This window comes from Schistocerca nitens, chromosome 4 (genome assembly GCF_023898315.1).
Source record: "Schistocerca nitens isolate TAMUIC-IGC-003100 chromosome 4, iqSchNite1.1, whole genome shotgun sequence".
Lineage (NCBI taxonomy): Eukaryota > Metazoa > Arthropoda > Insecta > Orthoptera > Acrididae > Schistocerca > Schistocerca nitens.
In genome coordinates this window covers 805,229,604-805,244,353 of record NC_064617.1, presented here as the reverse complement: position 1 = coordinate 805,244,353, position 14,750 = coordinate 805,229,604, and the positions used below count along the sequence as shown (strand labels likewise).

The 14,750-nt window shown below is 42.5% G+C and overlaps 1 pseudogene; it reads left to right on the top strand.

Moving 5' to 3' along the window:
- Positions 1 to 12,685: 12,685 nt before the first annotated feature.
- LOC126254186 (5S ribosomal RNA) lies at positions 12,686 to 12,803 on the top strand (annotated as a pseudogene).
- The last annotated feature ends 1,947 nt before the right edge of the window (positions 12,804 to 14,750 follow it).

Genomic DNA, 14,750 nt, shown 5'->3' with positions numbered 1-14,750 from the left:
GACAGTAAGAACTACACCAGGAATTTTTGATCGTGTACGAAATTCAATGAGGCAACGAACGGAGGCCTATATTTAGGCTAGAGGAGGTCACTTTGAACGTTTCCTCGGAAACGTAACCAGAGTGTACCAGCTGGCGTTAGAGAGGTAAAGTGCAATTTGTAGGAACTGAAGGTCGAATATATCTGCAATGATGCATTTCAAGACCCATGTTGACACAGTCATTTTTTCTTCTTCTTATTTCAGAAATCCGTTCCTGAAGGCTTGCCGTCGAATTTTGAAAAACCCTGTATAGTGCCACATCTCAAACACTTCGTCTTCTCTCCCGATTTTTCCACTGCTCATGATTCACTACACAACCCTGGGCTTCAAAGGTACTTTAGCAGAAATTAAAGCCGAGGTTTGATACTGGTGTCTTTTGGTCAGAAACGTCCTCCTCAGCTGTGCTGCTCTTTTTTTCAAGTCGTCCTTGCTACGACGGACATATGGTGTTATGCTTGCCTGGTATTATGCTTCCTTCGTATGCATTGTGGTCCCCAAATTTTTTGTCAGTCTTATCGTTAACCTCATTTGTGCTGACTGCTCATTACTGCCGTTCCTCTTCGGTTTACTCTCAACCCACGTTATGTGCTATTTGAAATGAAATGAAAAATAATAAACCTATATTTAAATCGGAATAGGAAAATTGGTTGGGTATTAGCTACACGGCTCAGCTCTTACAGTTCTCTTGTTTACCAGTTGTGCCATCTACTTAAATTAATTCAGACCATCTGTAATTAAAATTGCTAGTGATAATGACCATGAAATACATCGAAGAGGGTGCCTGAGGTGCAGCTACCAGTTACCACATATCTCTCTCTCTCTCTCTCTCTCTCTCTCTCTAAAAAAAAAAAAAAAAAACCGAACTTGCATACTAGACTCACAACGACTGCAAAATGGCCTTGGCGGTAGAAATCGGTCGTGGTGATAAGTAATTAAAGTGCATCTTCTAATGTTATTTGATCCCAAGTAGTGGCATTATGAGGAACTAACGAATGAGGAGGTACGCTTGAAGTTGTCTGAGGCTATAGATATTGCGATAAGGAAGAACTCAGCAGGCAGTTCAGTCTAACAGGAGTGGACATCTCTGAAAACGGCAATCACGAAAGTTGAAAAGAAAAACATAAGAACATGGAAGGTAACTGCGAAGAAACCGTGGATAACAGAGGAAATACTTCAGTTGATCGACGAAAGAAGGAAGCACAAAAATGTTCAGGCAAACTCTGAAATAAAAGAAATACAAATCACTTAGGAATGAAATAAATGGGAGGTACAGGAAAGCTAAGGCGAAATGGCTGCATGAAAACTGTGAAGAAGTCGTAAAAGACAAGATGGTCGGAAAGACTGCCTCAAGCACATAAGAAACGTCAAAACAGCATTCGGTGAAATGAAAAGCAAGGAGTGCGATGGGAATTCCACTGTCAAATGCAGAGGAAAGAGCACTTAGGTGGAAAGAGCACACTGAAGGCCTCGACAAGAGGAAAGACTTGTCTGATGATAAGGAAGAGATAGGGGATCCAGTGTTAGAATCATAATTTAAAAGAGCTTTGGACAACTTAAAATCGAATAAGGCAGAAGGGATGGATAACATTTCATCAGAATTTTCGAAAGTATTGGGGAAAGTATAAAAAACGACTATTCACGTAGTTGTGTAGAATGTATCAGGCTGGCGATATATCATCTGACTTTCGGAAAAGCATCATCCACACAATTCCGAAGATTACAAGAGACAGCAAGTGCGAGAATTATCGCACAATCAGCTTAACAACGTGCTGACATGAGGAAAGCTTCCAACCGATTTCTTATACACGAACAGCAGTTGACCGGCGTTTCCTGGTGAAACGTTGTTGTGATGCCTCGTGTAAGGAGCAGAAATGCGTACCATCACGTTTCCGACTTTGATAAAGGTCGGATTGTAGCCTATCGCGATTGCGGTTTATCGTATCGCGGCACTGCTGCTCGCGTTGGTCGAGATCCAATGACTGTTAGCAGAATATGGAATCGGTGGGCTCAGGAGGGTAATACGAAACGCCGTGCTGGGTTCCAACGGCCTCGTATCACTAGCAGTCGAAATAACAGGCATCTTATTCGCATGGCTGTAACGAATCGTGCCGCCACATCTCGTTCCCTGAGTCAACAGATGGGGACGTTTGCAAGACAACAACCATCTGCACGAACAGTTCGACGACGTTTGCAGCAGCATGGACTATCAGCACGGAGACCATGGATGCGGTTGCCCTTGACGCTGCACCACAGTCAGGAGCGCCGGCGATGGTGTACTCGACGACGAATCTGGGTGAACGAAAGGCAAAACGTCATATTTTCAGATGAATTCAGGTTCTGTTTACAGCATCATGATGGTCGCAGCCGTGTTTGGCGACACCTCGGTGAACGCACATTGGAAGCGTGCATTCGTTATCGCCGTACTGGCGTATCACCCGGCGTGATGGTATGGGGTGCCATTGATTACACGTCCCGGTCATCTCTTGTTCGCATTGACGGCACTTTGAACAGTGGACGCTACATTTCGGATGTGTTACGACCCGTGGCTCTCCCCTTCATTCGATCCCTGTTAAACACTACATTTCGGCAGGATAATGCACGACCGCATGTTGCAGGTCCTGTACGGGCCTTTCCGGATACAGAAAATGTTCGACTGCTGCCCTGGCCAGCACATTCTCCAGGTCTCTCACCAATTGAAAACATGTGGTCAATGGTGGTCGAGCAACTGGCTCGTCACAATACGCCAGTCACTACTCTTGATGAACTGTGGTATCGTGTTGAAGCTGCGTTGGCAGCTGTACCTGTACACGCCATCAAAGCTCTGTTTGACTTAATGCCCAGGCGTATCAGGGCCGTTTTTATGGCCAGAGGTGGCTGTTCTGGGTACTGATATCTCAGGATCTATGCACCCAAATTGCGTAAAAATGTAATCACTTGTCAGTTCTAGTATAATATTTTAGTCCAATGAATACCCGTTTATCATCTGCATTTCTTCTTGGTGTAGCAATTTTAATGGCCAGTAGTGTAATAGAAGGACTAGTTAGGAAAAATCTTGGTAATGGATAGAAAAGTAAAGAAAAATCAAGACACATCCATACGATTTGTCGACCTGGAAAAAGTGTTGAACATTGTCAAATTATGCAATATGTTCGAAATTCTACGAAAAGTAAAGGAAAACACGCGTAATACACAATATGTACAAGAACCGAGAGGGAACAATGTCAGTGAAAGACCAAGAACTCAGTACTCGGACTAAAAAGAATGTAAGACAATGACGCGCTCTTTGCCCTTACTGTCGAACCTTTACGTCGAAGAAGCAACGGCGGAAATAAAGGTTCAAGAGTGGAATTAAAATTCAAGGTGAAAAGATATCAATGATAAGATTCGTTGATGACATTGCTATCCTCAGTGAAAATGAAGAACAATTACAGGATCTGCTAAATGTAATCAACTGTCTAATGAGTACAGAATATGGATTGAGAGTAAATCGAAAAAAGACGGAAGTAGTGAGAAGTATCAGAAATGAGAATAAGGAGAAACTTAATATCGGAACTGGTAATCATGAAGTAGATGAAGTTAAGGAATTCTGCTACCTAGGCAGCAAAATAATCGATGACGGATGGAGCAAGGAGGACGCAAAAAGTAGAGTAATATTGGCAAAAAGGGCGATTTGCAATAAAATGTGGTTTACTTTTCAAATTCCGAGGGTGTACATTTCTAGAAAAGTCAACCAATATATTGCTTCCTTCTACATACGTGGTGTTAGGGGTACAATTGCATGTTATTCATGATGAATATATCCGCTACATTTGTACTTGACAAATTTATTTGGATGAAGTCGTACACACGATCCGGGTTTCAGGTAGTGAATCCCATCTTTAGGCACCTGATTGCATGTATTGTCATCACTGGTACCTAAATATGTATCCACTTCAGTGTGTTAGTCGTTTTCTCTCTGCTCCCGACAGTGTCACTGCAAACAGGTCACATAATTTACTACACGATGTTTTCTGCACAATAATAGCTGCACCACTAAGAGGAATACACTTTCAGTACAGACGAAATGTTTTACGTCCATGCATCCACTCTTCAACGCCTGACCTGCTGCCGAGGGCAAAATAGGCATTAATGGCTTGCTCTAGCTATATGGACATGGAGTTACTAACCCATATAAAAACATACTACTCGTAATAGGTAGAATAATTGGTGTGCAAATTAAGTAAATACCGATTTAATATTGTTCAGTACACTGCCCTTAGTAACTAATAAAAATATCTGCGCTTATACCCATAATTTCTTGTATATCTTGCGAAAAGTCCATGGAATGGAGATTCGAGTTCACACGGAGGCTTACCGATAGTCATTTTCCCTCGGACCATTCACGACTGAAACGGGAAAATGCGGAAGTGGTGCTGATACACATAGCCCCCTGTACACACCTAATGGAGTATTGATTATTCACAATATTCTAATATGCGTGAAATAACACAAAATTTCTAGCAGGTGAACGCAAGTTCCTCCGCTCGTTCTGCTATTAAGCGTCGATTATCCTACGATGGAGCCCACATCTTGTAACGACATGCTGTTGACTCAGGCAATGGAAGGCGTGTTGCTTTGCTGATCTCTACTGTTATGTGCCTACTCAAAAGCAAACTAAAGTAAACTCTGTCCGAACAGGTCCTGGAAGGCCCATTAGTGCCGACTGACCGCCGTGTCATCCTAAGCCGACAGGGGTCACTGGATACGAATATGGATGGGTATGTGGTCAGCACACCATTCTCCCGACTGTTATCAGCTGTCGTGACCGGAGCCACTACTTCTCATCCAAGTAGCTCCTCAAAGGCCGACAGCGCTCGCCAGACCCGGATGGTCACCCATCCAAGACCTAGCACAGCCCGACCGCACTTCACTTCGGTGATCTGACCTGAACCGGTCTTGCCATTGCGGCAAGGCCATTGGCACAAGACTTCCTCGTCCGTCTTTATTACTCATCACGCGCGTTTTATCAGCATACGTGCGTGGATGCATCCCATTACCGGAAAGGCAACCACAGCAAGTCGATGAAGTTCGCAACAAGATAGACAGAATTATTAAAATTCAACGTCCCACCTACGACAATTTTCTTAAAGACGGACCAAGTTGTGTCCTTGTCAAAGGAACTATCGAAGCATCTAGTTTAAAGCTTAGAGAATTCCAAAAGAACCTAAGTCTTGATGGCCACATGGGGAGTTAAGTTTTCTTACCGAATGTCAGTCGAACACCTTGTCCAACAAGACGAATTGAAAGATATGGAATTACTCTCATATATGCTCAAATACGATAACTCCAAACAATGCACATTAACATCGTCTTCTATTGAGTAGTGCTAGTACATATTCAGTTCACTACATCGGGAGGCATAACACTGGTGATTAAAATTGTCCAGTACGGTGATGCGATCGAAACGGATTTATGTTATTCTTGTATATTACGAATGCGTAGGCTATTCTCAGTGAAGAATATAAAAATATTTTTATGTTCTTCACACTACAGAATCACACCCTCCTATCCATCCACCTCTCCACTACCACCCACCCACACACACACACACACACACACACATATGCTAACACACAGGCAATAATCACATTCCAAACTATTTTCACGTCACATCTCTGTATACCCATATCATCACAAAATCTAGGTGTAATTTATGGAAGTCAGTTTTGGTACGATGAGTCAGAGCATACAATTTCAGCAGGTCGTCATCCTTCTCGGTGTCCACCAGCAGATATGCGGAGCTCTCTTCTTCGCCGGCCCACAATTTAAACTCCCAGTCTCCCACGCGTGTCTATTGAAGCACTGGAAACCGCAGAAAAATGCACACATGTGCCGTTTGTGCCCCTTCCTGCAGCTGCAACTCGAACATCGCGTTCTGTACAGAAATAGCTTTTCTGTGGATGTGAGGAATGGACACGTGGTATGCGTAGGCAGCATAGGAGGCTAAGGCGTGGACATTTTACATGTGGTCCTCTAAAACATTCCAGTTCCTACACCACGGGATTACTGGCTGCAGATCCCGATATGAGTGTCATACGAAAATCAAACTAAATCTCTTTCACCGTAATGTAAACATAACAATGTACAAACTGAATAAATTACCAAGAACGTATAACATGAAAATATCGATCAGTGAAGCAAATGTTGAAGACCAATTGCAACAGCTGAGAAAACGTTCGTTCATCATTTTGCAATATGACGATTCAGCAAGCCAGAAGGTATTTACGAACACCCATTCCGGCCTCGAAATGCTAGAAGTAATCAACGAACAGTCGCCAGTGTCTGCATTTGTAGAGATCGTTATAACAAAGCTGATTTTAAACAGTTTTAAGAAATAGAGCAAACAAACTAAATTCATTACAATAAAGAAGAAATTCCATTTCTGCCAGAGTGGAACAGCCTGCAGCCACGATAGTAAACAGGACCCACTGAGTATTCTACAGAGGTATGTTCACTTTCAGGAAATTTTCTTGGCCATAGGAATCTAATATTGATAAAACAGAAAATGAGGAAGACGAGTACGAGGTAGTAAGCTAGGGCAACGGTCGTATGAGTTATGTTTCCAGTATATTGCTCACCAAGGGTGTGTTGATGGTAGTTATTTACATATTAATTCATTCATCATCCAGAGCAGACGAGGATGCCACTAAAAGTCTCGTTTACAGGGTCAAAAGAATTTGGTTACGAGAACACCTATACACCGAGTTAAAACAACTGAAGGGGGCTTCCCGAGGAAATGGCTATTCCGGAAATGTAGTAAATAGAATTCGGAGACTAAAGAACGAAGGTCAAGGCTGAAAAACTTAACTGATTAGATCGTAACATTCTACAGAAACAGAACACCAGACCGATTTTAGACCAACTGAGAAAATACATCAAGTCGCTAAATTTGTGAAGGATAAACGCACTCATTTGTTGGGATGCGTGGTATACGGGTATAAGATAAAACAGAAAATGAGGAAGACGAGTATGACGTAGTGAGCTAGGACGACGGTCATATGAGATGTGTTTCCAGTAAACTGTTCACCAAGGGTTGCTTGGTGGCCTACTTTCGAACTACATAGAGAAGCATGAACATACGTCAGTAGGAATACAAAATGTTTCTCGAATAGGAAAAGCAGAGAAAACAGCTGTAGAAGAGCATGATCTTCCATCAGAAAATCGTTATGTGAAGTTTTCAGAAACCAACATTTTATTTACAATAACGAACTTTTATCCACGGCTAAAGCCCTATAGGCAAGCCAGTAAAATATATTATCATGGACACAATTTTAGTAGAAAAGAAGGCTTTACAGAATTAATAGGTAAGTTCTAACTTCAACAGATAACAATTGAGAAGGATTATCTCTGCTGGTCACACTTGTATCTTCGACAAGATAACAATTTGGTAGTTAAATTGTAATTGACAAGGTTTAGCTCTGCTGGTCACACCCTTGTTTCACGGTATTTATATCGCTCTCCGACATCCAACTTATCAGTCAGCAAGACTCAACGATGCCAGGAGAACCTGTAAAGCTGCGCAATGGAGGTCTGGGTGAAATGTCAGGAAAAGAAATGCTTCATGGACCACAACGATACAACCCAAAAGGTTCACCAGCAACTAAAGTAGTGGAAGAGCAAGTTTCATAACAAGTAATTTCTTGTAGAATGTTATAGTTGCTTGTAACGTTAGTAATTTAGGGTGGAAAGGGCTTTTAACAACAAAAATATTTACCAGTCAGTGCTGTATACCTCTTAACCTAAGCTAACCTATCCTAACACGTTTATTGGCAGAACACTGAGAAGATACAACAAATCCACTGAAGTGACTGTCTACACCATGCTTTTCCGTCCTCTTCCGGAGTTCTGCCACGTGGTATGAAATTCTTATACCAGGTAAGATTAACGGGGAACAACGAAAAAGTGCGAAGGAGATCATTTTGTTTTGTATTATCGTTAAATAGGGGAAAGAGTGTCATGGGTGCGTGACTTGGGGCGACAATCATTAAATCAAAGACTTTTTCGTTGCAGCGAGATCTTTTACAAAATTTCAATGACGAACATACTCTTCCGAACGCAGTGTTATTTTGTTGATTCCTACCTACACGTGGAGAAATGACTCACCGTAACAAAATAAGGGAAATCATAGTTCGAACAGAAAGCATTGGGTGTTCATTTTTCCCCATGTGCTATTCGAGAATGGAACAGCAAAGAAACAGTCTGGAAATGTGCATCGTCATGTTTTCGCGGTGCAGTGACTGCCCATTAAATTTCGGCTGTGAAGCCGCACAAATTCCGCATCTCCTTCTAATATTTCGGTCGTATATCGTTCATCCATCTTCAGAGTGAGCAAGAAGACTGATACACCACCACTCGTTCCGTTGTTGCGGACCGTGCCAATGGGCATGCGGTCACAGATGCACAGACGTCAGAGGTATGTGTGCGACACGTTTGTAGTTTATCCCCATGGGGAAGATAAATTATAAAAATTGTTAAACCATCTGAATTCCGTCCATGGACAAATGTAATTTACAATGGAAATTGAAAAGGAGGGAGGCCTTCCATTTTTAGATGTTTTGGTTCGGCGCAAAAGGGATGGCACATTGGGCCATGCAGTATAACGGAAACAGGCGCATGCAGACTTATATTTACGTGTAAATAGCTGCCACCATCCTTCGTAGAGTTCTTAGAACTTTTGTTCACACATTATTGCTGACGAGAGCAGTCTGCAGGACGAGCTTCTACACATAAAGTAAGTTTTTTAAGTCAACAAATGTTCTCCACAGAAAATACGTGAGGCGCTACAAATGACATCAAAGATGACCACAAACAATGCTGAAGAAGATACTGAAATATTTAAATTCACGCCTTTACTGCTATTGTTCATCCTCCAACGAAGACAATAGGGTTATATTTGGTTGTGACCTTACGGCTAAAGGGATTTAGGTTTTCAACAACAAAGGAATATACCACTCACTGCTGTATACTTCCTAACCTAAGCTAACCTGACCTAACCCGTTTATTGGCAGAACACTGTATTTGATAGCATTAAAGGTTGTTTTTTACAACATCCCCTGTGAATATGACCTTTCACACATAGGACTGACGATTCGTACAGTCCATGGAAGATGACAAAACACTGTCGATACACCCGTCTCCTACAGCCAAATAAACTGTCTGTAACAGAACACTGCACTGATACTGGACCTCTATATTGCACTAAACCCGTTGAAATTTTCGTGTCTACTTCATCTTCCTGGGATTAGGTGGTGAGAGAGGCAATTTAAATTCTCTGGGCAACGAATTTAATTAATAGAGATAGTGGCTTTAACTTGGATATGTCATAGAATCCCGTCCAGACAGTGCAGCTCACAGTGATACATCGACATCCTAACTTGGATTGCCTGCGTAGCTACAGATATAATTAGTGCACATTGTACTTCTTTGCCGTTGATCAAAGACTCTCGCAACTGTGTATCCGTGGCAGCAAACGCAGTGGCGCAGTGTGCGAGTTTAAAAAGACGGAGCGAGTGCTGGAGCGTCAGTCTGTTTGCTCACGCCGAAGATGGTTGACCGATATGCGGCCGAAATATTAGAAGAAGAATTTATGCGACAGCACACCCGAAATTTAATGGAGCAGTGTGAAAGTGGGTCTATGAACCCACTGTCAAGCAATTAAGTGTGAATTGCAGAGTAGTCATGTTGACCGTTGAAGGAGACAGTGAGGAGAACGATAATACTTTCACAGACAGAAGCTTTGCGATACTCTAAAAAAAAAAAAGCGGAAAGTAGGTTTTAACAGAGTAGGGCGTCTCCACAACGCAAGCTATTTTGCGGAAATACGCCACAAGGAAGTCATTCGCAGCTGAAAAGTCTCGTACATGGCGAATGTTTATCAGCTGCTCCGCTTGGCAGCCACATTCCGCTAATTCTGAACCTTACCATACGCTTCCCGTGTTGCATTTCTGTAAACACGTACCGATCAGTGACAAATATAACCGTTCAGACGTTCACAGATTCTAAATAGTATGCACAACTATAACCACAGTTCTCACGCTGCTGTCGTTTCTTCGAAATACGAACGACGATTTCGATGTTGTTAGCGCTGCGTTCTTCTTATGTCCTGTTGGGCAAATACTCACGGCAATGGTAGTCTTCACTTACAAGTACGTTGTCTAGTCGTTCATAATTATGGTTCAAATGGCTCTCAACATCTGAGGTCATCAGTCCCCTAGATCTTAGAACTACTTAAACCTAACCAACCTAAGGACATCACACACATCCACGCCCGAGGTAGGATTCCAACCTGCGACCGTAGCGCCTAGAACCACTCGGCCACCTCGGCCGGCTCATAATTACGTTTGTCATATCCTGCTACACATAGAAATAACTTCTCAGTAGTTTTTCAGTAAAGAAGACGCTATGGTTTAACAGTAAAGAAAGTAAGGTTAAATTCTTATTAATATTATTCAGAAAGCACTAACGCAAAGTGCAAAAAACACCTGACGTGTGTTCACTATATACCTTTCGTAAAGAATTAATTAGGTTTCCCATTGCGAAGAATAAGCTGAAGTGATCTTTACAAAGGTGTAATAATAAGGTACAGCCACATATTCAGTACACGTTTCTCACACAATGAAGAAGACAATATCTTACTCGATCCTGAAACGCTTCCATTTCATTTTATAATTCAAAAAAATTGCTCTGAGCACTATGGGACTTAACTTCTGACGTCATCAGTCCCCTAGAACTTAGAACTACTTAAACCTAAGTAACCTAAGGACATCACACACACCCATGCCCGAGGCAGGATTCGTACCTGGGACCGTAGCGGTCGCGCGGTTCCAGACTGTAGCGCCTAGAACCGCTCGGCCACCCCTGCCGGCTTTATAATTCATTTTCTGTAACAGTCCACAGTGCTTCAATCATTGAAACGAGGAAAAGAACGACGAGCACATCACATGAAAATCTCTTTTTATTTGGAGTATTGTAAACATCATTTTAATTACTTTTGGAACTTGTAATTCCTACGTTCATGTTCGTCCATTCAGTCTAAACGCTGTAGACAGCTTTCTTAGAGAATGTTCTAGCAGACCCCCTAGATGATGTGCAACGAAAACTAGGCGGTAAGACATTCCGATAGAAGGCCATTTCGATGCTGGTTCCCATGGTTTTGAAATGTCGTGTAAGGAAAATCCTGTAGTGACGGCTCTGAAAAATACACAGCTGATTTACCTCTCCTTCCCAATCAGTTCAAGTTAATATTCACTGTGTAATGACCTCTAGTTGATACGACAACAATTTGCTCTCATGCACACTGAAACGTCTACTCATTACAGTGTTAATGTCCAACAGCTTATAGCCGGCCGAAGTGGCCGTGCGGTTAAAGGCGCTGCAGTCTGGAACCGCAAGACCGCTACGGTCGCAGGTTCGAATCCTGCCTCGGGCATGGATGTTTGTGATGTCCTTAGGTTAGTTAGGTTTAACTAGTTCTAAGTTCTAGGGGACTAATGACCTCAGCAGTTGAGTCCCATTGTGCTCAGAGCCATTTGAACCATCTAACAGCTTATAAATAACAGTTCTGTGACAGATGGACAGGAAGAGGTAGACTCCCACATTTTCCGCACTATGAATTCATCACCGCTACCAGATTTAAACTCTCTTTATACAGGGTCATACAGGGATCGCTATTTGAGAGGGACTACATAAAAACAAGTGATGGTAGGGCAATGAAACTTTGTGGAAACATCGGTAAGGACATCCAGAAGAGAAATAACGAATAGGACATTGCAAGAAGCACATCTTAATTTCTACATTTGGACGTAACATTTGTTAATTGCGTACCATGATAACGTTCCAGGTTACAAACGTTGCTCAATGTGACGAACTTCTGTATCCACGGCAGTCTGGAACCACACTACAGGAACCACCTCACAATTGTCAGCAGCACTCCTCCAAGGATGGATAACTGAATATTCAGCTGTCGTGACACAGCTCGGGCACTGCTTCAAGATTCCACATTGCGTCGAGCTTTCTAGGCCTTGGCAACAGTATTTTCTGCAGTTCCTCGTCGGCCTTTCCCAGGGGTAATTGCAAATTTGCCAGTGTATTCGAACATCTGATGTTCTTCAACCCGGGTGCGGAAAGAGGACCTCTCTGCATTCCTTTAAGGAGTCTATAGTCGAGAACAGCAGCTGTACTACTGCTAGTGTTTCGATGAACCGGCGTTACGAATCAAGTCCTACTCACGTTGTCCAGACCCAAATTGACTTCTGCAATTGTAATGCACGCCTATCGTTGCGTTTCAGGCCCAAGTCGCCGTACCAGTACCGGTCCTCAACGGTATGTCATGACACTAACACCAACAACAACTCAAATCCTGCAGCGCATAGTCTGAACAACATTCCTATTAAGTGGAGTAACCATACGGTAAATAGTTCTCCGTACACACTGGCGCAAATAGGAAAAGTTTAATTGTAATTACAGTGTACTTTTACTGTGGAAGACTGAGTAACCAGACGCAGTATTGTAGAGATGTATTTGGCGGTATGGAATTCGATGTGACGATGGGATGATAAGTATATAAGTGCTGTCTGAAGGTATTTTGAACATTACAGACAGAAATAACGCCAACGGCCTTGCCGCATTGCTAACACCGGTTCCCGTCGGATCACCGAAGTTAAGCGCTGTCGGGCTGGGCTAGCAATTGCATGGGTGACCATCCGATCTGCCGAGCGCTGTTGGCAAGCCGGGTGCACTCAGCCCTTGTGAGGCAAACTGAGGAGCTACTTGATTGAGAAGTAGAGGCTCCGGTCTCGGAAACTGACATACGGCCGGGAGAGCGGTGTGCAGACCATATGCCCCTCCAATCCGCATCCAGTGACGCCTATAGGCTGAGGATGACACGGCGGCCAGTCGGTACCTTTGGGCCTTCATGGCCTGTGCGGGAGGTGTATTTAGTTTTAGACAGAATTAACACAGTTTTAAATGTCGCTGACGGCAGTAACCGTAATTAAATTTTCAACACATAAATTATGCAGCTAACCGGTTGCATAAGATTAATGTAAAAATCTTAATGTTTTCACATTAAACGTATGCAACCGGTTGCTTGTAAACCTTATAGATTGAAGTAGGAATAAATATTCCAGTAGGCTCATACGTTCTGTTACTGTTTCCCACGATTAATGTAAAGACGAAGGTTGCACACAGTCCATATTAACGTCCAGAAACAGGTGCTTGGATATTTTTGATCAGATAGTGCGTAGTATCCTTAGTTACTTTTACATGTAACTCCAATGAATTGTAGGAGGCTTCACGCACTACTGGCCATTAAAATTGCTACACCAAGAAGAAATGCAGATGATAAATGGGTATTCATTGGACAAATATATTATACTAGAACTGACATGTGATTCATTTTCACGCAATTTGGGTGCATAGATCCTGAGAAATCAGTACCCAGAACAACCACCTCTGGCCATAATAACGGCCTTGATACTCCTGGGGATTGAGTCAAACAGAGATTGGATGGCGCCAACTTTATGTGAATGCTCTGAAAATCTAATCATTTGCATATCACCGCATCTTCTTCATGTCGGTTAAATTTCGCGTCCGTAGCACGTCATCTTCGTGGTGTAGTAATTTTAATGGCCAGTAGTGTATAAGCATATTTCTTTCTACGGTGTGGAAATATAAGCCATACTGTCTTAATTACTTTGTGTCAACCTCTTGAACTTCGTAATATTCCGCGAAAGTGTTTCCTTCATATTTAGAAAAAGTAAAATACACTAGGTAGCTGGACGGTGAGTTGAAGAATCTTCACGCTGGAAAATGCTTGAAGAGTTGAAGAGAGAATAGGGTTCAATACCCTATCGACGAGATCACTAGATACGGAGACCGGGAAAGAAGTAGAAGAAATCGGATTTGTACTTTGCAAGGAACCATTACACATTTACCTTAAGCGATTTAGAGAAATCACGGTAAAAAATCTTGATGGGGACTTGAACCACCGTTCTCTTGGCTGCAAGACCAGTGCTTAAGCACTGTGCCCCAGGCGTAAGAACAGAAAACTTGAGTTCGAAGGGCGTTACTATTTATCATATTTATTGCATTGGTGCGTATGTTGGTCGCGTTTTTCCATAAGTCTTGTAAACACAACAGATATACTTAACAGAGACTTTAGTCATCAATAATATATTCTCCTTCACTGTTTACAAGAGTCTGTCAACGCTGGGATAATTTTTCGATTCTGCTACTAAAGAAATCACGTGGTTTTGAGGCGAATAACTTGTCCAGTAATGTTCGGAGCGAATTATCATCGGGAGAGGAAATTCCTTACGGTTGTTCGGTAGAGAGCGGAAAAGGTAAAAATCTAGGGGTGCAAGATTAGGTGAGTATGGTGGGTGCTGAATGAGTCCGCAATCCAACTCCTGTACAGTATTTCTTGTCAGTCTAGCAGAATGCGAGTGGACATTATCATGGAGTAGCATAACTTCACGCAGTCTTCCTGGTCGTTGTTCTTGGACGGTGTCTGCAAGACCTCTCAATTGTTGACAATAAATGTTAGCAGTGATGGTTACACCTCGGGAAAGAACGTCGCTGTTCCACCAGATGCATAACATTTTCTTTTATGGACGCGCACAGCTCTTTGTACGGGTAGTTGCTGCTTTTTTTGGGCTCCAGCATTCTTTGCT